This window comes from Ambystoma mexicanum, chromosome 12 (assembly GCF_040938575.1).
Source record: "Ambystoma mexicanum isolate Mex_15411 chromosome 12, UKY_AmexF1_1, whole genome shotgun sequence".
In the NCBI taxonomy this organism is placed as follows: Eukaryota; Metazoa; Chordata; class Amphibia; order Caudata; family Ambystomatidae; genus Ambystoma; species Ambystoma mexicanum.
Genome location: NC_090936.1, coordinates 861,136,324 through 861,160,393, shown reverse-complemented (window position 1 = coordinate 861,160,393; position 24,070 = coordinate 861,136,324). Strand labels below are relative to the sequence as shown.

General features: G+C 45.4%; 1 protein-coding gene across 2 annotated transcripts in view; it reads left to right on the top strand.

Annotated features, from left to right (window-relative positions):
- Positions 1 to 24,070, top strand: part of KITLG (KIT ligand) — a 211,160-nt gene that overhangs the window by 113,924 nt on the left and 73,166 nt on the right. The window lies entirely within an intron of this gene.

Below are 24,070 nucleotides of genomic sequence, written 5' to 3'. Positions count from 1 at the left end.
CTCGTTTACCAATCCCAAAGCAATGGCAGTATGTATATGTATCTGTCCTCGAACTATAGAACTGTTTGCCCGTGTTCTTCATGTATTGTGTTTGTGTCCCAATGGCATGTGTGATTTATGTTTAAAGCTGCTGAATCGCGGTGTCTCTAACAACATCAGTGACTTGGCTTCTTAGTGCTTTAGTCAATACTGAAGTTGGGGTTTTTTACATGCAGGTTGGGGCTCCTCATCCACTGTGGGGTAGACTTGTACCACCCCTGGTCTGTAAGGTTGGTTGAGGAATACCTGTTGACATACTAGTCTATCATTGTAGCACGAGGAATTGGTCCGAAATAGTATGGGCGTTCGGTATCTCCTAGCCTTCGTCTGTGTCATTTATCTTATAGGAGGGGGTGAATTTCCCCATATGATTTTGAAACCATGATACGGGGTGATGACATTCTCGTAGATGAGAGCTCTGGTCCGGGAAAGAAATGGCTGTTTACAGCTGCTATGGTTGCAATTACAATGTTTCTTAGCGGTTGGAATCTTGACAGATGTCCTTCAACGAGGGATTGAATTAACAGGATTTAAGATTTGTCACGGATTAGGAAAAAGTACGTTTTTCTCAGCAGAATGTGTCACCCTTATGAAAGAATTTGGAATATATTCATAGAACTGAACTCTACATGTTTTCGTACCTTGTGTGTTTTGAAGAATGTAATCATGAAGGGATTTGGTTACTAATTTTGTGATTCTGGATTACTTTATGTAAATAATTGTACATACAAAATAAAAAAGGCATGTTCACAGCAAGTTGCAGTTTTGTGCTGCACGTTTCTTTCCACAGAACTTTAGCAAATGCATAGCGTGATTAACGTGGCTGCCACTTTCTGCCTAGTAACCACCACTATCTGCTGAGCAACCAGAACCTGACTGTGTTTTTTTCCCCAGGTGCTAGCTGTATCCTCGTCCCCAAACCCGTGGAAAATGTAAAACCGAGATCTTCCTCGTTGAAATCCTAAAACAGGGGTTTTTTTTCCCTTTTTTTTTTTGTTTTTGCATACTGCAGGTTGGCACTAACGAGGGCTTTGAAGTAACAACATCCAGCTATGGTAAAATTCACAGCTTTTATTATTGGGCTGTGAATTGGAGAGTGCCAACGGCCCCTTTCCATGTAACTTCACAGTTCACTGGGAAGGGGCCATAAGCATTCCAAAGCCCCTCATTCTGCCTATTCTCCAAGGTAATTGGTTGCACCACATAAGCCCGAAACAGTGTGTAATGCATGCACACTTGCACATTTATTCAGAAGGTGCTTGTGTAAAACCAGTCTGTGATATTTGTGGACTCCTTGATTTCGAGAATAAGGGGTGTTTAAAACAAGCGAAGGTATGTGTATTTTAATGTTTTCTTTTATTAAATGGACTCCAGCATGGGTACAGCTTTAAACAGAGTACCGCCCCCTGTTTTTTTCTTTAGTAGCACTGACATTCAGAAATGTCAGTTAATTGTGGTGCAGCCTCTGCTCGCGGAGCTAGAGGCGTTGATGCTCTGCTGGCACTTTCCCGGCAGATTTTTGTGTTCGATCACGAAAGTTTCATGTGGGATTTTGAAAGTGTCTGGTTATGTGCTACGAAAACGATACTGTTATACAGTAAAGTGTGGCACATCTGTGGCCACTTAATTGGACTGCACAATTGATTGCTATACTGCCCATCACCACTATTGAGTAAGCCCGAAATGTGAATTTCCATCTCGTCGCCCCAGCCCCTCAGACACGCATCACTGTGCTCTTGAGCAGGACTGGTATTGTACATGATCGAAAAAGTGCTTCTTGTGATGCCACTTCTCGGAAGTGTAGGGTGGCGTGGGCCTCCTCTGGAGAAACTCTGCTCCAAGGAGTTGGGTGTCATTACAAACGGGATTTCTTTGAGCAGAGCAATATTGTATAGGGACAGTGAACTCCCCTTTCCTGCTTTATTGCATGGCCCCTGCAAAAGTGGCGCGCAAACGTCGGTATACCCCTGTACACCCCAAAACATTGGAAAATGCACACAATGCATAGCCGTCTTCAACTCCACTTCAGGCCCTCAGTTGTAGGAGAACCGATGTACCTTGCAAACCGACGTGTCTTGTTTTAAGAGACCAGCGTTTATAAAACGAGTTTCCCACACTGCAAAACACTGTGTAAACCGATGAACTACACCTTTCTTTGCCTTTTTCACTTGCCAGCTCGTTACTTTCTGGCATTGCTTTATTAGAACAGAGCTGCCCGTACAAGAAAATCCCTAAGCAAATAACGTACTGTTCACTTTTTAATCGCTTTACTTAATTATGGAACTCGTTCAAGACCTTCCAACATCTGATGGCGGCAAAATGTTAAGATTTAGACTCCACAACCCTCTTACATGTATGCACGTTGGCTTTTGCATGGCTTGTTGACTTAGAATGGATTTCATTTGTAAACTAGTTCGGATATGCCGTAGTAAATATGGCAATTTAGCATTTGGAAAACTCAATCGGAAAAACTAAGATTTAAGTGCTAATAGCCTATCACCCAACCTCATGGGCCAAAGTATAGCAAGGAAGGTAGTGGGACATTACCACCTTGTACAGCCTTTCAATGTTGCCATGATCACTGGAAGCCACTTGGCATGACATACTGGGTAATACGGGATTTTTTTTTTGTTTTCCTCACCACAAATCCTACAACAAAGATGGCCACCGGTCAAATGGCAGACTGGTGCTTCAGAGAACCTTGACCCCTATTTCTAGGTTGGCCAAGAAGTGAAGGACCAGAGAGGACCACTTGGGTGGCAGGTAGTTACAGATATTTGAGTGGACTGGGAGGGTGTCCAGGAGTTCAGTCGGTGAGTTGAAGGGTCATGGGGCAGAGGGTGAGAGTTGGAGCTGCCTGAATAGCTGCTTAGTTTGTAGACATGCATCAGAAGGTGGAATGCCTGCGATCCAATCCTCCTAATTGGCTGTGTGCCAAGAAGTGGCTGATTATGATCTTGGACTAAAGGCGGGTGATTTTGTTTTCCTGCCAATATAGTGGGAGTCTGCCACATTTAACCGTATCACTGACCTACAAAGCCATCAGTCATTTTTCCCATTTCTCATTTAGACAGTGGCAAATGCATCCAGTGGAGCTGTACCTACTACTAAATAACCCAAGTAGCCCAATATCTAAGGCGAAAACTCAATTGTGAGAACCTTGAGTAGTCTCCCTGCAGCTAAATCATCAAGACTTGGCATCTGTTGCAGTGGCAATCAGTCTATCATGATTGCTAGGGGGACACCCTTCCTGTTTTCAAAAGCTTCTGGGGCATAAACCTATCCTTGTAGCACAAAACTTTCTTTTTTAGGGTTCTTATTTAGGCTTGTAGTTGAATGTGTAAAACACTTAAAGCCATTTAGCCATTTGTGCATGGGCTGGGTTCTGGCACTATCCGGACCCAGGCCCTACTCCCAAGCATCACTCAACCTAGGGAGACCTGCCTGATGTCACAGCATTTGCTCTCCTTGGATACTGGACATCTGGACCTGGGGAAAAGTAAGGACTCTTCACTCCACCCTCTTCCTACTTATCTCGGATTGGGGTGGAGTCAGAATGCTGACGCACCCCGGGCTGAATTCCAGAGCCTGGGAAAGCGAGGGGTGGAGTGGCACCACCACGACCTGCTCGGGCATGGTGCCAACACTTGAAGGGAGTCTGCAGGAGATTAATCACTACCGCAGCCCAGGTAATTAAAGCAAAACCGTATATGCAGCCTTTTATTTTTGTATTTTGTGTGTGGTGGGGAGTTTGAATGAAGGTGTGAGAATTTGTTAGCCAGTGTGTAGTATGGTAGAAAGATGGAAAGGCCTCACCATCTACGCGTTGTAGAGGCTCTTTGTTGAAGGAAGGATTATATGACAAAATTTAAAAATTTCTTTTGTTTCATTAAGCTGGTGTTAAAAATTGACAGTGTTAATTTTGCACTCCTAATTGGTTTAAATGAGAAGCATCACCTGTAACCACTAGTGGTTCTGTATCACTTTATTGGGCGGAAGCGCAGATGGCGAGGCCTTTCCATCTTTCTACTTTACACTTATCTGAAGGTTTTTTATTTTTAGATATTACCCTTCTGGGCCCCATTACTGACGCATACCGGCATTTATAATATCTTTGATTTTCCAAATATATATATTAAACGTAGTCACACCTGAGATCTGTGCGCACCTCCTGTACAGGTTAATTTCTCAGACACTTCACCAGCGTGTGGTATGGGCATGTGAATGACTGTGGTATTTGCCGGGGGCAACTGAGCAGCATCTGGGTTTGTGGTGTAGTCGAATTCAACACTTAGGATCGTAAGAGGTTTCAGATGGAAATTTCGCCACATAGTTGTGACTTTCCTCCTTACTTTTAGGGTGTGGAATTGCTGCAGGAAGCCTATTCAAAGGGTGAAATTAGAGGAAACTGGACTGGGAAAGAGGGAGTACACTTTCTTTTTGGTATAATTGAATGTATTAACTACCCTACCCCCATAGTTGTGTGTCTCCCCCCTGGCCCACCCTCCTGTGATTTAAGTAGTCAATCTACAGTTAGTTCATAATGACGACTTCACTGAAAATGTTCAATGTGACCTGGCTCTTTTTTGAAGTGGTACAGGAAACATGGTTGCGGTGTTAATGGAAGTGTGAGTTGCATGGGCAGATCTGCAAGTGTAGGCCGGAGTTGTCGGGAAAACCATGCACCATAGGAAGGGATGTGGAGGAAGGAGACTTGTATGCATGGCCTGAAAGGGCAAAAGGTGAACTTTTATCTTAGGGTTTGGTTGCTTGGAAGTGCCATTTTTAGTGCTAGGAGTCGGTGGAATAGGAGTGTATTTGGTTTCAGAAGTGTGCCGTCATCTCTTATTGCATTTTAGGCTGATCAGCAGGCGTGATGCCGGTTTGACGGTGTAAGTTGCTGCACTTTGATGAGTTGCCACCTTGTACCCTGAGCTCCAAACACCTGTTGTGGCAGTTATTACTTTCTTGTGGAAATCTAAAAGGGCATAGACCATGCTATTTTGCTTCTGCTGGTTAATCTGTAGTTTCATCCCACTATTGAAATGACATCTACACTGCAATGATAACCCTCCATCAATGTTACATACACCCTACTGATGACACATTGACTCAAGACTCTGCGTAACTCCCACAGCTGTTCACTCATGTGCTCTTAATTTAGCAAGGTGCTACCCAATGCTATCAGCTGTCCAGAGTTGCTTTTCGGTAATCTGCTGGTCTCTCTTCATTCGAAATCCGCATCTTACAGTGGTAGATCCCCACCACATCAAGACATTTGCCTAGTAAAGAACTTGTCACCTCCATGGTCACTTTGACTGAATACATTTCAGTCAATCACCGAATCAGGTGTTACTGGCTGCAAATGGATCTTGCACTACAAAGAAAGTTCATTCGTTCCCTCTCCTTTCTTTTCACTTCCCCACTACCTCGACCTTGAGTTGACGGCTTCGAAAGTACCACAAACTTAATAAATGCAGGTACCTGCATTTGCTTGTCCCATAAGGCAATGGCAGGGATCCAAACATGCCAATTTGATGGAATATAGTGTAAGGCTGATTATGGGTCAGCCACGGCCAGCATTCATTCACCATCACGTATGTACTGGAGCCCAAAGGTTACTTTAGTAAAATAGTTGTGAAAGTGACTGTGTTTAAAAAGAAATATTAAATCGGGAACCCCATTATTAACCTGCTAGAAAATATCAGTGAAATGGTGCTTTAGCATACAATAGTCCTGGATCGAATGATAAAAGCAGAGGCCTCCACTATGAAACCAATGGTGTCCAGTGTGGATGTTTCATACCAGCTGCATTTCTCTCATTGGTGGCCAAGCATATACTTACTGACTGCCACTGCCCTCTACCACTGATAGTCTGGCTGTTATTTTGCCCTTAACCGCATTGCTCTAGGGATAAATCGGAGACATATATAGATATCCTGTTTATTAAAGCAGGCCCCCCACTTGGGCGTTCTCATGCGGTGGTCGGTCATTTTTTCGAGAAAAAAAAAAGTAGAATGTCAATAATGTCGAAAAAATAATGTAAATAAAAAAGTTGCATTTCTTTTTTTTAAATTATATATTTATTTTGGGGCCCGGGAATAAAAAAAATGGGTAAAACCCAAAAAAATATTAAAGGGGGGTTTTCGAATAAAAAACGTAATTAAAAAAAATGCGACTTTTTATTTTTAGACATTATTTTTACGAGAAAATGACTTTCGACATTTTTGTATTAGAAAAAATGACTATAAACCTTCTCATTCATTTACAAAATGTCACTAGAATCTTGGAAACCTGTGAAATGAAAGGGGCCTAGTTCAGTCTCGACTCCTGGAGCTAAAATAATATTTGCATTGTGATTTTGCCACTTTAGCCTAGGCTTCTAATTTAGGGCAGTAGCCAATGAGCGAAGGGTTTCTCCTAAAGTACCCACTGAGCCTTAGCCTTCCTGATAGAAAGCGACTTGTGAGGCAGTGTGCTCCCACTGAAGTCACCGTCTCCCCTGCCCCCCTGGCGGCAGAGTGGCATGTGAGCCAACGTGCTTCTCTTGCCATGTAGTCCGACTAAAGAATTTTGTTTAAGCAAATTGTATGACCTTTCCTTTCAGACCTGTCTGCTTCCAACATTCTTTTTGCCCACTGATGCGTGTGGGCTCCAGCGCATTAAAAGAAGATGAATATAAATACCCATTCACTGGTCCATCAAGTGGCCCGCTCCCTTGTGGATAATCAAACCCCTACGTGTGCCATAAATGCTTGATATAGAAAGTTTGGAGCAAATGGCTGTGCCATTGGGTCCCCAACGCCTTGATCGATAAAGGGAGTAGGGCGAGATGTGCACAGCCAACCTCTCTCGATGGCTTAATGCATCATTTCAGGTCTTGCCCAAATGCCAAATGTGTTCATTTAATCTGGTAAAGGTGCTTTACGAAGCACTGTAGAAGAGGACTATAGATGGCTGGCGAAGTCTGTTTACTGGGATCATTACAGAGTTATGATAATAAACCAACAGCAAGGGGGGAGCTGGAAATCCTAAACCAAAAGTACAATATCTTATTTGCATGCCTCTTCAGTATTTACAGCAATGCACCCCAGTGCTGGTTTTTGTTGGGGGTCGTTTGGTTGGAAGGGGTGTTGGCATTCTAGGACTCTGGGAATACCCCCTCCTGATAGAGGTGGTTCTTAAGGGGGCATTCTGTAAGACTTCTATTGTATTTTATTTCAGGGGTGAGGGAGTTTCACTGAGGGGTCCAGCGGATGAATAGGCGGGGGGAGCAAGTTGCATCATGACACAGGATGAACGTTTGGATCGAGTGCTTGCTGTTGGAGAGCATGGATGTGACTATCAGTAGATTCAGCCAGGTTGGCGAACGGGGAGTAGGGGGCTCTAGGCCTTGGGTGGATTTAAACGTAAGTGTTTGCCTTGGTGGCCTGGCACTTCAGTGTGCATGCTTGCCTGCTAGTACCGTTTGCTTGCTAGCCGCCGATTTGTTACAGGCCAGAAACTGCTGCATCTTTGGGGAATGCTTTGGCTATGCTTTTGTTTCACAATTATTCCTCTTGGAGGCATTGTAGATAAGTCACAGATATTTGGTATTAAGCTTCAAAATGCTAGAGTAGTTATGGATTGAATATTGGTACTAGTGTCCTTGCCAGAATTCCCGAGTGACTAAACCCCCATTTGTGTCCGATTTATTGGCCCAGTGGGTTTTTATATGCACCATTTTCTGAAACCATTCCCAGAAAGGTCTTGGAACATCCTAAATCCTTCCCTAAAACGGTCTTTAAAATCCATCTATTTTTAAGTTTTTACAGGCCCGGTGTACTTCATGTGTTAAAAACCATATACCCTGGAATGCATCCAAAGAAACTACCCAAACTGGGTCAAAAATGCATTTCATGTTTATTGGTGCCTGGGCCAATTTTTGATTAGTCATGTCAGACAGGGCAAATGATCCTGAATGAATACTGACCCCAAGGGTTTGGTGGCAGTAAAAAAAAAATCTACCATGATGTCCCCAACTGAAGGATACCATGACATCCTTTCCAGTGGTCATCAGTCGATGGTTGTGCCATGTCACACCTTGTGAGGTCATTGCAGGTATCACAGGTGTAAAGGATATCCCTTCCACTTTCCGTAATAGTTTAGGTAATTGACCGCTATGAACATGCCAGCATTTTTGCATTCAATGCTCATGGCCACCTTTTTAATCGTACTGAGTTCCTGTTCAAGTATGCGCCTATTTAATGTGCCTCCAAAAGTACTCGATATGCAATGGCTTCAGTTTTGTCGTTTTGTATAGCAAAATCCTGAAGAGCCAGCCTCCTAGTTCTTGAAGATTGAGGCAATCATAGCACCGATAAATGCTTGAAGTCTGTCTGTTTTTCAATCCTCTCCTTCTACCTTCAAAATGTCCCCCTGTAAAGAGGCTTCTGGGCAGAAATGTATTTCCTGAAGTTAAATGTACGGTTATCCACTTTTGAAGCGTTTACCATATGTAAGCAATTCTGCAGTTTCCCAGTGGCAATCCTTCAGTTTAGTTGCGCACGCGCTGTTGAGGCCGTTACTTTACAACACACTTGGAAAACAAATACATCCACTTGGTCTGCAGAGGACGATAACCCTATATATTGGTCCTCCTGCATGACTCCAACTGAAGTGGAGCAGGAAGAAGCAGGCTATGGAACAAGAACTAGATTTGGCAGGTGGGGTCCATTGCAACTATCTAGCTTACATAGATGGCAGAAGCATGGAAGTGCAAGCAGAGTTGCCGGAATGCAGTCTATAATGGGCCTCATTATGACCCAGGCGCTAAGTGTTTAACGGCGCCGTAAAAGGCTGCAGCGCCGTTAAACACTTAGCGCTTAATTACGAGGTCGCTTTGCGGGACCCGACGTTAACGGCTGGTTTTACCGGCCGTTAAAGTAGGGACCCGCAAAGGGACCTTGGTGCTAATTACGGTATCGCAATTTGCGGTACCATAATTAGCGCCTTCCCCATTCCCATTGAGCCCTATGGGGCAAGAATGGGGAAGGGCCATGGCGGCATGGGGAATTACCGCCCCACCAACCTCGGAATGGGGTGGTAATTCCCCATTCCGCCATGGCGGACTCCGGCATGGACCATGGTGCTAATTGCACCATGGAGTCCTAATGAGGCCCAATGTGTGTAATGGAGCTCATTCCGTAAAGATAGTGACTTGAGTAGCTCCCTAATCATTCACTTTCCCTTTTCAATTGCATGACTCCATATGCAAGTAGATCTCAGGTGGCGGTTATGATTTTCTGATTGCTTGGGTTAATTCTCCTTCCCTAACCTATCGCCTTCAACTTTGCCTTGGACAGTAACCTGGGGGAGGGGAGGAGGGGGAATTGTGAGGGACCCCACCTGACCACTCCTGTAGTCTAAGGATTCATTATTGACCTGCCCTGAAGTTAGTAGTGCTAGGAGCATTTTGCTTTGCCAACCATATCAAACCAACTGCTTCCCCTGCCTTCAGCCGCTGCGTACACCTCTGGTCATTGTCATTGCCATTGCTATGAAAGAGTGTTGCTTGTGATATTACAGCGGAGAGCTCTGGTAAAATTCTGGAATTCCTTCAGAGGGCTAATTGGTTCAGTCGCAGTATATCAATAAATGTTCTTGTTAGAAGGTAGCATTCAAGCATGTGCCTACCAGATGGCTCTTTTGTGTGGTGGCGGACTGCTGTTTAAGCAAATGGTGCCAAGCTAAAGCCTAGGGCCTCTAACTGGGGGGGGGGGCAGGGGGTATGAAAGGTTCACCTAGCCTGTGCGGGAAGAGGAAGGGTCACTTGGGGCTTCCTGTGACGGAGTTTATGCAGATCTCAGAACCCAGAGTGTGCACATCACAAAGGCAAACTCTGCATGCAGCTTGTACAGGTAGTTGGATCCTCCGTTCCAAGCTTGCTGCTTGGCTATCAGCTGGAAACGGTGAGAACAAGGCATGGAATTCCGGCTTCTATAGTTGGTTGGAGCCTGGATTTCACATGTTATGAATAGAAGAGAAAATATGCTGTAACCTTTGCAGACCTCGTTTGAGGGCTGTGCGTTCTGGGCCCTAATGACCAAGTTAAAGGTACAAGCGCAATGTGGGCGTTTACCACATTTTACAGGCCCCGCACACCTGGTGCAGCACAGGAGCAGAGTCTATAAAGCTGTTATAAATCATGTCCCTCTTTAACGTTCACGTTAAAAAGCACAATTGGAGGCTGCAATAATGCCTTTTATATGCCTATATAAAAAAACGTGTTTGCATTCGGTGAATTTCACACTCCCTGTTTGGTTTTCACATGAACATTGGTAGGCAGCAGCCGGTTTATTTAAATCTGTCTGGGGAGTTGTGAGGAATTATTTGTGGGTAATGGGGAATTGTTCGTGGGGAAGTCATGCCCAGGCCAATCGTCTGGACGTTTACAGGGGAATTGCTATAGATATTACTTTTGTGGGCGTGATATTCCTTTTGTGGGAGTGGCATTCTGAAACCGCTGCAGGTTTTTACTGTGTGGAGCCGACAGGTTGTCCAATGAGTGCTTAACGAACAGTCTAATGGCTTGCAGTGAACATTATGTAAGTAGTTAATCGGTGTTGGGCTGCTTTCTGCCCTAGCTAGGAATAAGGTGGCATTCTTCAGAGAACTGTCACATGAATGCTAAACCCCATCAAATGGTGGTCGTAAAGAGTAGAGTTGATCGCTTTAAGTATTCATCCCAAAGTTTCCTTTGCTGCACCTACACTTTGCATATCCAGTTATAGGTGAAGGTGACACAAACCCTTTCAGCATCACTCAGTTGCTAACCAAAACATAATTAAATGGAAAATCCCATGTCAGTTGAAGCCACGAGGCTGATGACAAAATGCTTTGAATGATTGGTTGTTTCCAGAGTTGATAAAGCACACCCAGGTTGGGACGGTTGACTGCGGCCATGCGTAGACCAGTCTGGGCCGTTTCAGAAAGTGCACTAGGAGCACACACGACGTTGAGAGCGGTTTTACTGCCAATAACTCTCCTTCCTCTTCATAGATTCACTTCAGCAGTCATTAGGCTGCATCCTGTTAGTGATCTAGCCCATTGGCATTGGCAGCCGGAGTCCCTGCAACTGCCAGTAACCCCGCTGGAAATCCTCTCGCCTGGCACAAAAGTAGTGACATGTTCCCCTGACAGGAAATTCAATCTTGTGCATCAGTCTGTAACTACAAGAGGTGGGCAGTGTCCAAAAATTCTACATGTTGTGTAAGAAAGTTATCCATGCATTATCCTATGAATCCTAATTTGGCAATGGTTGGCATACTCTTTTTAGGCGGGTATAGCTGAAGAAAATGCTGGTGAATCCACAGTTTTCTACCAAACAAAAGGCATTTGAGCTTTGCAGTGGCACAAAGTGGAATTGCTGTACACTAGCTCATTGGGAGAAGTTAAACCAGTCGAACTTGCTGGGATTAGACAACTGTAAAGTGATGCATGTTCAATTACCAGAAACGTGCTTTCCAGAAAGGGTGCAGCAGCAGGTGTAGAAACAAATTTCCAAAAGGGGCACTTGCCATACTCTGGGGGTAAACTCCAGGCAATGCAATTTACAAGTGTAAATCGAGTGCCCTCTGGAAAAGAAAGGGCATTGGCTGGTCAGGTGGACAATGCCTGTAATACCCACCATTAGAACGATGCGGGGGGAGGGTGTGTACCCCTCCCTGCTAGGCTCATTTATCCAATGACCATGCATAGGATGTACCTACCCTATCCCCAAAGCTAAGATGCAGGATCTACAAGCTGCATGGAAAGATTCATATACTCTTGTGGGGTCGGAGGGGCATTTTGTCGGTCAATCCACTTGTTCAACAACCCTCCTTGCCCCTTTCTTCACCTCCATGATGCTGTCACAGAAGAAAACCTTTAGGAGCCAAAGTAGGAGACCAAACCATGAGACTAGTGGAGCATACAAGTCCACTACTGTTCTGATGGTGCTTTTTATTTATTAAAGGGCCCCTATACCAAGTGGATTTTTAAGAGACGTCCATGTAGAGCTAATGTACATACGTTACCATGGGGCAGAGGTATTTCTTTCATTGGGTAAAGAGGCTGTTAAATGTAGGCGTGTATGGCATCTTCAACTACTTCCCTTTTTTGGAAAGGGAGGACCTTTGACTACTGGTCAGTCTGGATTCCTCCAGGAGGAGGGAGCTGGTTGAGAGGGGTATTATAGAGGGAAGGAGTTGGTGACATTATGCATTTTTATTTAAGCCGATGGGTATCAAGTTGGCAAGAAGTGACCCATAGAATTCATCAACTGAGCAGAAACCTCCCCGAAGTAGGGTGCCCTTCTAAAACTCTTCATAGTACTAAAGGAGTCTGAAAAGTCATAGGGGTTGATAGGTGGCAGTTAACATATTAGTGAGTGTAGGCGAGTTTGCTCCATCAGGGATTGTAGGTGGAAGGATAGCAGAGGGCTCCTGCAGAGTGTAGGCGAGTTTGATCCATCAGGGATCGTAGGTGGAAGGATAGCAGGGGTCTCCTGCAGAGTGAAGGTGAGTTTGGCCCATCAGGGATCGTAGGTGGAAGGATAGCAGGGGGCTCCTGCCGAGTGAAGGCAGAGGTGGAAGGATAGCAGGGGGCACCTTCAGATACTAGCAGGTTTGGAGTTTTTTTGAAGCGTTCCGCTGCTGGGATGGACTTAATGGCATGGAGCACTCCCTCTCCAGTGTTGTGTGAGCTACTAAAGAATAGAAACCAGGGGGGTTACACCTTCCAAGCAATCCATATTCTGTGTATGTTTGGAGCAGCATTACATCGGATATCAGGCTACCCTCTCTCCCCTTCAGAAAACGGCTGAAGACTTCTCAACACCTCCTGAACCAATAGTCTACCGAACCACACGGATGTAGACTGCCCACCTTACCCTTCGTAATGTTGCTCTATATAAAACCAAACGCCTACATAAAAATAGGTTATTAAGGCTTCATTGGTATTCACTCAACTCACCATGTTCAGTAACTACAGATCTGTCTACTGAATCGAGAGCTATATAGAACTCTGGAGGCAGCCCAGCCTAAACCACACACTCGTCATTGTGGATAGCATTTGAGTTTTGATCTGATCATTTCAATACTCCTAAGATCTTGCCATACATAAACAGAACTCCATGATGCATGTCAAATTGAATCATTACTGTCAAAAAGAAAATGGCTGTTACTATTAAGACTTTCAGGCTATTGCATATGTTGGGGTGCGAGTTGTAGAATGTTACCTGCACGCATTTCTTTTTTTCTACCCTTCCCAGTGCATTTTTCCGCAAACTTTCCACATGTATATTAATGGATCAGAATGCTCCATAGCTGAACACTAAAAAATCCGTTTTGGCCCAAAAAAGCAACGTTTTTGCTATTAATTGTGTTTGCCTTTCATTGGCTGCATTTTTTGGTGTGGTTTAAAAAAAGAAAAATACAAGTTCTCCAATGACAGATTAAATGAGACATTATTTTTTCTTTCGTTTTAATGTATAGATATATACACCTCACACAATATTTGCATGCGTTTTGTCACCATGACAGTGTTTCAATTAATTGTTAGTTTTTTTAGTGACAACGTTTCACTGTGGCACACAATGCAACCTTACATTATCACTTGCAGATTTTCTTTTTTTGTATTTTATGGAAAATATTTGAAAATAAATCCTCGCTCTACCGCATAGACTTTATTCACTAGATCCAGCATGTGGCTGTGCGTGATTTTGCCAAACCCTCTCCAATCTCCTCTTTGTCTCCCCTCTGTATTTTTGGTTTGTTTACAGGGCTTGCGCTACTTTAACATTTTCGTGTAAGACCATGCTGCGTGTAAGACAGTATTGTACAAAATTACCTACTCCCAAAAGCCTGACCCCCAATTTTCCATATATATATTTCTGAGGCTTGTGGAATCTGCTTAGATCACATGCTGTGCATAGGCCGACATCTAGTGGAAGCTGCAGTTTGTTTTTCGAAACTCGAAAATGGGCGTCGACACAGGGCGTGCCAGTAATACTATCCCTAGTGTGACGTCCCCTGTACCCATGATCCCTCGCGCGTCTAGGACCCTCAGATTGTTTTTTTCCGCCATACTAGTCGGAAGCATTTCGCGGAGTTCCTGGCCTAAGCCATAATTTTGCAAAATATTGATAATTTTACCCCTTTCTCCACCCCAATGTCGAGATACCGAATTTCTACACTCGATGCCGGATCGGAGAGGATTCCGACCGTCGACTGCACGACGGATTTGGGCCTCGAGGCTTCCGTCTCGGCCTGGGCCGCTGGCCTCGGCCCTGCAAGTAGGGAGAGTGGCGGGTGGTCACACTCTACACTCTTGTAATATATAGATACACATGTATTCCTACATTTACCAGCCCGCTGCCACAAGGTGTGTATGGAGGGTACCCCTTTCCAATTCTGCCCCAAGTGCAATCGCAAATACCCTTGGGTTGACAGGCACGCCACGTGCAACCTCTGCTTGCCGAGGGACCACCCCGAGGCAAATTGCAGAGCCTGTAGTAGGTTTAAGCCTAAAACACTTAAGGACCGTTCAATCAAGCGTTGGGCCCACCACGCCAGGCGTCAAGAGGCCATGGCAGCGGAGGGCGCCTTCAGCGATGGCAGCGACGCCGTACTTTCGGACGGCGAGTGCTTTATGGCGTCGAAAGACAGCCGAGCGCAAGTCCCTGACCTCGGAAGGTCGACCGGCAGGCCAGCTATGGGGAACACCCCCAGCGACACGAGCGCTTCCCATGACACTTTCACAAAGCACATAAAGTCCAACCGAGACTCGCGCACGTCGAGTTCTCGGAAAGAGGCACGTAGAGAACGGTCCGAATCGGCGTCCTCTGGGCGCTCTCGATCTAGATCGCCGCACAAAGCCAGGCAAACATCCACTATTGCCAAGAGTGCCTCGCTCCCTAAAGTCACGGAAGCTCGATCGTCGGAAGACGAAGCCGACTTCCACCCTCAGGCCGCACTCCAAAAGTCGGCGCCCGCAGACCGAATTACTACAGATCCCGAACCCCTACCTCCACGCTCGAAGGATAGGGTCAAGACCCCCGAACCTCGACGCCAGGCGTCGAAAAGCTCAGAGGGCCCTAAAACACACGGGAAACACTCCTCCAGTCACGGGGAGGGAGGGAAACAGCAAAGAAAGCAGTCTCTACCCACTTCCAAGCCCGTGGAACACTCCACTCCTCAAAAACAGAAAGACAAGTCCAGGTCTTCTGATAACACCAAAACCCCTGCACAGGCTACCAAGTCTAGTCAGGATAAATTTGAAAAACTCCCAGAAAGGGTCATTCCCAGTTCCAGAGAATGGACCAGTGTTGATATAGATAGGGTAATGTTAAGAATGTCATCTTTGGCAGATTTTTATGCAAAAAACCCAGAGCACTTTCTTGCTTATACACCCGATGGGTCAGCACCCTCTGGCTCTAAGGATCCTATACCTCCAAGTACAAGGTCCCACTTTGAGACACCAACAGGGTCTTCAGACCCCTTCTACGTCCAGCCCTACTCTCATTACCAGGGAGAGACATCCTTTGTTGAGGATCCAGATTTGGGCATGGTGGAGGAACAAACTGGGACAGGCTACTATGGGGATGATAAGGATCAAGATGAGGAGGAAGACCCCTACAGGGTAGACTCCCCAGTAGAAAAAGAGGCCCTGGTTACCGACTCCCCTGTCGACAACCAGCCGCTCTTGAATGAAGTGCTGTCTCGAGCAGCCGAACATTTCCACATTGACACCCAGGGTGCCCAGGAGGAAAGAGGCTTCGCAGAAGAGTTAGTGGGGAGAGGAGGCCTGTTGCTCAGGCCATCCCTGTCCTAAAATCTATTCAAAGAAGAATAGACCGGTCACTCCTCAATCCTAACCTCACCAGAGCAGTGAACCCTAGGTTTGAAAAACTTTTCATGGCGGCCCAATCAGACCCACTATATATAAGGGGGCATCTGAAGCCGGACTCCCTGGTTGTTACTAACACCCGTAAGAGGGCTGGAACACCCTTATCATCGTCCGAGGCTCCTCCCGACAAGGAGAACAAAAGACTGTACGAGTTAGGCAGGAAAGTGGCCTCCACTTCCGCCTACCAGGCAAGGATTGCCAACTCCACCACCCTGTTGGCCAGCTACAACTGCCATCAGTGGGAAGAGGTCGCGGCACTCATAGACTCCGCACCAGAACCCTTAAAGAGCCAATTGCCACGAGTTTCAGCGGAGGGAAGAGCCGTGTCCGGTTGCATTTTAAAGGCAACCTTTGATGCCGCGGATAACGCCGGCAGATTAATAGCAGAAGGAACTGGTATTAAGAGACACGCTTGGCTACGCCAGTCTGGTTTCAAGGCTGAAACACAAGCGTCATTATTGGACAAACCGGTGGAGCCGGATCTGTTGTTTGGTAAGGGGTCGAGGACGCACTAAAGAATGCTAAGGATGAGTATGAAACACTCAAATCCCTAGGCCAGCTAACCACTAAACCCCCGAATCAGAGAGGGAATGGCAATTTTCGTCGCCCATGCGGCCAAAATTCCCAGAGAGGTTCTAACTATTCCCAGGGGCAGGGTACACAGTGGAACAATAATAACCAGCAGTCTACCCAGGGTTACGGCAGGGGTAATAAGAGAGGACGTGGTAGAGGTAGAGGCAGCCCCAATAAAGGAGGCGGCACGCCTCCACCAAAACAGTGACGCTCCGTTCAGGGTCCCTTCTCACGCAACCCCTGTAGGGGGACACATTTCCAACTTCACCCAAGCTTGGGAAGGGATCACATCAGACAGATGGGTGCTGTCAACACTATCCGCGGGGTACTGTATAGAACTACTAGAGCGTCCCCGAGACCATCCTCCATGACAAAAAATACATTCTTTGGAACACCAGAAGATCCTCCTAGAAGAGATCGTCAATCTGCTAGCAAAGGACGCGATAGAACTCGTCCCGGGACACCAGGTAAACAAGGGTATTTATTCAACTTACTTCCTTGTGCCAAAAAAAGATTTGACAATGCGCCCAGTATTGGACTTACGGCCTGCCAACAAGTTTGTCAAGCCCCAAAAGTTTCGCATTACAACTCTCCAAGAGGTAATCCCCCTCCTAAAAAAGGGGGATTACATGGCAACATTGGACATGAAAGATGCCTATTTTCATATTTCCATGTTCCCAGCGCACAGAAAATACTTGCGTTTCAAGGTGGACAGTCGGCCTACCAGTTCAAGGCACTGCCCTTCGGGATAGCTTCGACCCCAAGGGTATTCACCAAGGTACTCGTGGTGGCGGCAGCACACCTACGCAGGGAGGCAATCCCGGTGTACCCTTACCTGGATGACTGGCTCATCACGGGGGAAACCCCAGTAATTTGCAGAACAAACATTCAAAGGACTATCGACCTCCTCTTCGAATTGGGCTTCTCAATAAACGAGAAAAAGTCAAGTCTAGTGCCAAGCACATCCAAACAATTCTTAGGAGCTATCCTAGACACTCAAGAGGGGTTGACCTTTCCCTCAGAGGAAAGAATTCCGAATATACTGCTGCAAATTCCGCAATACCAGTCCGGTCGCCAGATAACGGTACGCAAAGCAATGCATTTGCTGGGCATGATGGCGTCATGTATTTACCTGGTCCCCCACGCGCGCCTGCGCATGCCTCCCATGCAGGAATGGTTGGCGACACAGTGGTCTCGGGCAAGTGGTCAGTGGGACGATCTAGTGGTCGTTTCGCCAACACTGGTACAAAGCCTTCACTGGTGGACAAGAGAGAATCTGTCCAAGGGGAAACCCTTTTACGATCCCGAGATACAGGCGGTAGTCACAACCGATGCATGCCTGACAGGGTGGGGAGCTTACCATCTCCACTACATAGCTCAGGGTCTCTGGTCTCACGCAGTGGCCAAGAATCACATCAACCTGCTAGAGCTTCTGGCAGTATTCAGAGCACTTCAAGCTTTCGAATCCTACCTTTTAAACCTGTCAGTGCAAATCCGGACGGACAGCACTACAGCCGTGTTCTACCTGAACAAACAAGGAGGGACTCGCTCTCCAAATCTGTCCAAGCTTGCCCAGAAAATCTGGATATGGGCACTCAGACGGAACATCTTCCTGTCATCGCAACATGTTCCAGGGGATCTCAATTCCCTAGCGGATGCTCTGAGCAGAGACCCCCTCCCAGAGGAACATGAGTGGTGTCTACACAGAGAAGTCGTAGAAGATATCTTCTCTCAGTGGGGTTTCCCCACTGTAGACCTATTCGCCACAAGCGAAAACAGACAATGCCCAGGATTCGCATCCAGGTTCACCCAACCAGACTCCCAGGGGAACGCCCTGTGGATGGACTGGTCAGGGATGTTTGCGTACGCTTTTTCCACCAACAACTCTAATCAGGAAGGTGGTCAACAAGATGAACAGAGAATCGATGACGCTCGTCCTGGTTGCTCCCATGTGGGCGAGACAACCGTGGTTCCCACACTTACGCAGACTGGCGTTGTGCGAACCCATCAGACTTCCGAGCTGGTACAACCTATTGTCCCAGCACCAAGGTCAAACAGTGCACCCTCAACCCAACTCAATGAACCTGGCAGCATGGCTCCTGAGGTTTGAGTTTGGACATCTCAATTTACCACAGAGGTGTATGGACATCCTAAAAGAGGCTAGGAAGCCCAACACGAGGCACTGCTACTTTGACAAATGGAAGAGATTCGTAATCTGGTGCCAGAGTAAGCAAGTCAACCCAGTTGTTTGCACTCCTTCCACTATTGTTACTTACATGCTCCACCTGCTGGATGCGGGACTGGTTTTTAACTCACTGAAGGTACACCTGGAAGCCCTGTCAGCATACACCACTTCCCATAACAAGGTGTCATGGTGGAAAGTACCAGTAGTTAAGGCCTTCATGGAAGGAGTTAAGAGACTTCACCCTCCTATTTCTAACCCACCTCCAGGATGGGACCTTAATGTGGTGCTATCTAGGCTTATGGGCCCCCCCATTCGAGCCCATGCATAAGAGCAGTCTCAAACACCTGACTTATAAAACTGCCTTCTTAGTAGCGATTACCTCTATAAGAAGGGTCAGTGAAATTCAGGCTCTAAGCAGATTCCACAAGCCTCAGAAGGGATACATTACTCACTGTAATCGTTTTTCTGATGCTTGTATCTGCTTAGATTCACATGCGACCCTCCCTTCCTCCCCTCTGAGAGAAGGCGCATGGATGCTTGTAGTCTTACCTTTCTACCTTCTATCTGCTTGGACTATCTGTACTCATGCTACTCCTCATGCTACCTCATGTCAGGAAAAAAACACAATCTGAGGGTCCTAGACGCGTGAGGGATCATGGGTACAGGGGACGTCACACTAGGGATAGTATTACCGGCACGCCCTGTGTCGACGCCCATTTTATAGTTTCGAAAAACAAACTGTAATTCTCCGCAGCTTCCACTAGATGTCGGCCTATGCACAGCATGTGAATCTAAGCAGATACAAGCATCAGAAATACGATTACGGTGAGTAATGTATCATATTCAGTAAAAAAATCTTTGTTAAAGGGACGTTATGGTTAAGTTGCGCTACTAAAAACCTATCAAATTCAGTAAAAAAAACTTTGTTAAAGGGACGTTATGGTTCAAAGTAAAACCGAAAAACCCCTGAAATTCGCCAGTTATGGTAAGCTAAGCAACCATAACTCGCGCCACCGTGCACTGCTAACACTAACACGCAGGACATCAAAGATGACATCACAAATGTCATTGATGACATCACATGGCTGGCTCTCCCTTTTTTCCTTTACTGACATATCTAAGCCACATAGTTTTCTTCAGTAACAGTCAGGAAGTAAAAATTGAAAAGGTACTATATTTGTAGACTTAGGGTCAAGTCGTATCATATGAAACCTATATATAGCGGAAGACACAGGCTTGAAAGAGCAATCCTTTCTGTGCATGAAGATAATCATTACCTTCCCTGTATATGCTCATATTTGTATACATTGTACTCCCACTCCTTTCCTTAGGGTTCACTGACATCATTTGATACACATACATACAGTAAGTAGCAGCTTTGAAACAGAGCAATCATTTCTCTGCATAAAGATAATCAGTTAGGTTATGAACTCTTTCTGCAACTACTTCTGCTTTTTTGCTTACTTCTCTGTCCCTGTATAGACTCATATTTGTATGTGTTGTTGCCTCTTTGTGTTTTGTCTGTAATTATGTATTAAGTGGGTTTTATTAGCTACTTATTACATGTTTCACAGTATGCAAAACTCTAATAAGAAAGCAGTTATCATTTCATTATTCTACATGGCAAGATTATGAATATTGCACCTTCATCATGTATACTGCACACACTGCCTAAGTTTCTGCATGAGTTGCTTAGTATACTGGATAGAACTTCATAATAGAATGCTATTTATATCAATGCATTGCTTAATGCACTAATTAGCTCATGATATTTATTCAAATGATCCTTGACACTTTTTGGTCAACATTATAAGAATCCCTCCTACAGAGTTTTCATGAAAAGGAAAATGCACATGTAATGCCATCAATGACATTTGTGATGTCATCTTTGATGTCCTGGGTGTTAGTGTTAGCAGTGCACGGTGGCGCGAGTTATGGTTGCTTAGCTTACCGTAACTGGCGAATTTCAGGGGGTTTTCGGTTTTACTTTGAACCATAACGTCCCTTTAACAAAGTTTTTGTTACTGAATTTCATATATTTTTAGTAGCACAACTTAACCATAATATCCTTGACTTTATATACATGTAACATAGAACATACTGAACCCCTAGCTAGTGATTTCGATGTCCGCGGACTACCGCCATGTCCGCGGACATATCGAAAATCTGAGCGTGGTGAATGTAAATTTAAATAGTGTGCCCCATTTCCCCTTTGAGGTTGGCTCTGAAAAGAGCCGTTTTTTAGGGGGTTTTTTGCAGATGCTTGACACACCTGTTATTTTGTATTTTATTTTTTTTTTCTTTCTTACTTTACTCCTAAAATCTTCACGTAACCTTCTCCAAAGCAACCCTTACATTCCAAAACAGAATGGCATTTCCCATAAACGATAAGGAAATGCCATCTTCTTTAAAATAAACAGCATTACTGGAATCAATATTCTCATTATTACAGAAGAACATACCAGCTCTGAGCATGAAGGCACACATGCCTCGGTTGATTACACACCTAGCATTGTTTTGCTGAGGACAAAACACTGAACTATTGTCCCATATTGCCCTAGGTACTGATCCAGAAAAAGTTACTTGGCATTTGGAAGGATGTTCATTACTGCTTGAACCAAGTGTTCCAAATCTGCCAACAAAGTAAGGGCACTGACATAGCCCAAATGGAAAGCACCATAGTGCAAAACTACCACATGGGGATTGTTCATCCTGCCCATATCTTCACAAACTTGTACAATTCCCTGTACATTGCAATCAGGCACAGTGCTCCACACCACCTCCACTCCTTTAACATCAAAATTCTTTGCAACATGCCTGCATTGAGCATACTGTTGTAAACCATGCACAAACATATCTCCAAGCACCAACACCGTGACTTTCTCCACTTATACCATCTTCACTACACACAGTCTCTTTGAACACAAATCCACAACCTCAACATCTGGTTGGCTGATCCCTACAGTCTTCTTTCCATGCTGGATTTGCTGGAAAAACCCGGATGTAGCACGCCCTGTCCGCGGACCACGTAACTCTTAGACAGACAGCCCTTCTACCATTTCCACTTCACTCTCTGTGCCATTCCCTCATTGGATACAGCTAAGCAGGCACACAATACGGAGAACGTCCTCAGAACATCCCCATTTTGTTTATTTTCAAACATTTCAGGACACTGCAAGTGTTCTTAGAACACATTCAACTTGCCAGCGAACAATACGGACAACGTCCTCAGAACACCCCCATTTTCTTTATGTATGAACATTTCAAAACACTGCGAGTGTTCTTAGAACACTTTCAGCTTGACAACGAACAATACAGACAACGTCTTCAGGACTCCCCCTGCGGACATTCCAGGACCCCACGAGTCTTCTTAGAACACTTTCAACTTGCCACCAAATCCATTCTGTTTATTTATGAACATTTCAGAACAGCCGTGTTGTCCGCAGAAAAATCGAACACAATAAAAGCGTCTAGCACATAAAAAAAAATGTAACCTATCTCATACTCCCCCACCCTACCCAAACGCTCTTACACACCAACACGCTCTACTAAATACAATTTTTAATCCAAGTTTCACTGCGCTGCCCGCAGTCGTTGGCGAATGCAAGATGGCAAGTGCCACAAAAAAATCTGACGCTCTCCGCGCCCCACACCGTCCAGTCTGTGAACACGTCGCAGCATGTCCAGGGACATCACGCAAGCTGCCCGGCCAATCGGGGCACTGTCTGCGGAGCGAACCGGGAAGTCCGTCCGCGAAGCGAACGGAGGTAGCACTATTTTTTTTGCCTTACATTTTGGTCATTTTAAAAAAAACTACTGGACGGATTTACACCAAATTTGCAAAAGCACGCTTTCGGGAGCCAGCCCCCGCTCCTGCTGCAAATTTGGTGTAAATCCGTCCAGCGGTTTGGGCTGTAGGCGTGCGCAAAGTTTTTTCCCATTCTGTCTATGGGAAAAAACAAGTTTTGGGACCCACCCTATAACTTTGCCCCCCCTGGACCAAACCTCTCCAAACTTTGCAAAAAAAAATTCAGAGTGGGCCATATACTCTTTTTGCAAAGTTTGGTGAGGATTCGTCCAGAGAGAGCGAAGTTATAAGCCACCCAAAAAATGTTCTTCCTATGGAAACACCAACTTAACCATAACTACTTGGACGCTACTGCGTCCATGATATATATGTGTGGGGGGGGGGGGGTAAAGTGAATAAAAAATGTATAGGGGTAAGGTGGGGGTCTCCCCCACATATATAATTGTGGAAAATTGAAACAAAAAAACCTTTTGGGGTTTCAACTTTTCGGTTCGGTAAAATTGCGTAGATCCGTGTAAGACCATGCTGTACCATTGACAAAAAAAAAATGCCTCTACAAAAAGGTTATCCGGGTTTTGGTTTATAACTGGTACGCCATTGATGCACCAAGATTTTGCATTATAACTGCTAGGCCAGTGTTGATGTACCAATTTTCATTCCAAACCTGCCACCAGTATTCTGGTTTCCTTGCTCAGGCGGCCTTGCTACTGAGTGTTTCTGTCTGAGCGATGTGATATTTTTACAGCCTGGACCTTGGCCAACAAGCCCAAAGGTGTATTTCTATTGTGAACCAATTTGGTTTGCTTTGCTTTATGGCCAGTCAATTATGCATGCCTTGGTAACTGTATTGTGTGATTGGTAATGGCGAACCTTGCTGAAGTGCTGCTACTACAACATTAAATGTGTTTCTTACCTGAATACATGTTCTTATTTAGGTACCCTGTTATTTTACTAAATCAATGGGCAACGGTAGAACCCTTTAGGAACAAGACTTACATTTTGGAGCAACAGTAGAATTTTTATTTGCCATTGGAACAACCTGCTCAATGGCCCTCATTCCGAGGTTGGTGCTAGTCATGGCACTAGTAGAGCCATGACTAGCACCAATACCGGTACCGCCACCGACTTGGTGGTATGGGGACTTACCGGTCTATTCCGACCATTGCGGGACCGGTAAATCCCCATTTGAAAAAGCCATTCCCCATTCCCATTCGAGCCCCCGTAGGGCTCAATGGGAAGGCCGCAATAACGGTACCGTAAAGTACGGTAGCGTTATTGACTCTGGTATCCCTTTGCGGGTCCCGTCCTTAACGCCTGCTAAAACCAGGCATTAAGGAAGGACCCGCAAAGGGACCTCGGAATAGGGCGCAAAGGGATTACATTACCGGTGCCCGGTATCCCTTTGCGCCCAGCTTGTAATGAGGGCCAATGATGGCTTCCTATTTGGCAGTGTAAGGTGTACAAAGGGCAGTTAAAATGTGTTCTGGCTCAGTCTGATCTTTTATTATAAGTTGCACTCACTTTTAATGAGGTTTTAT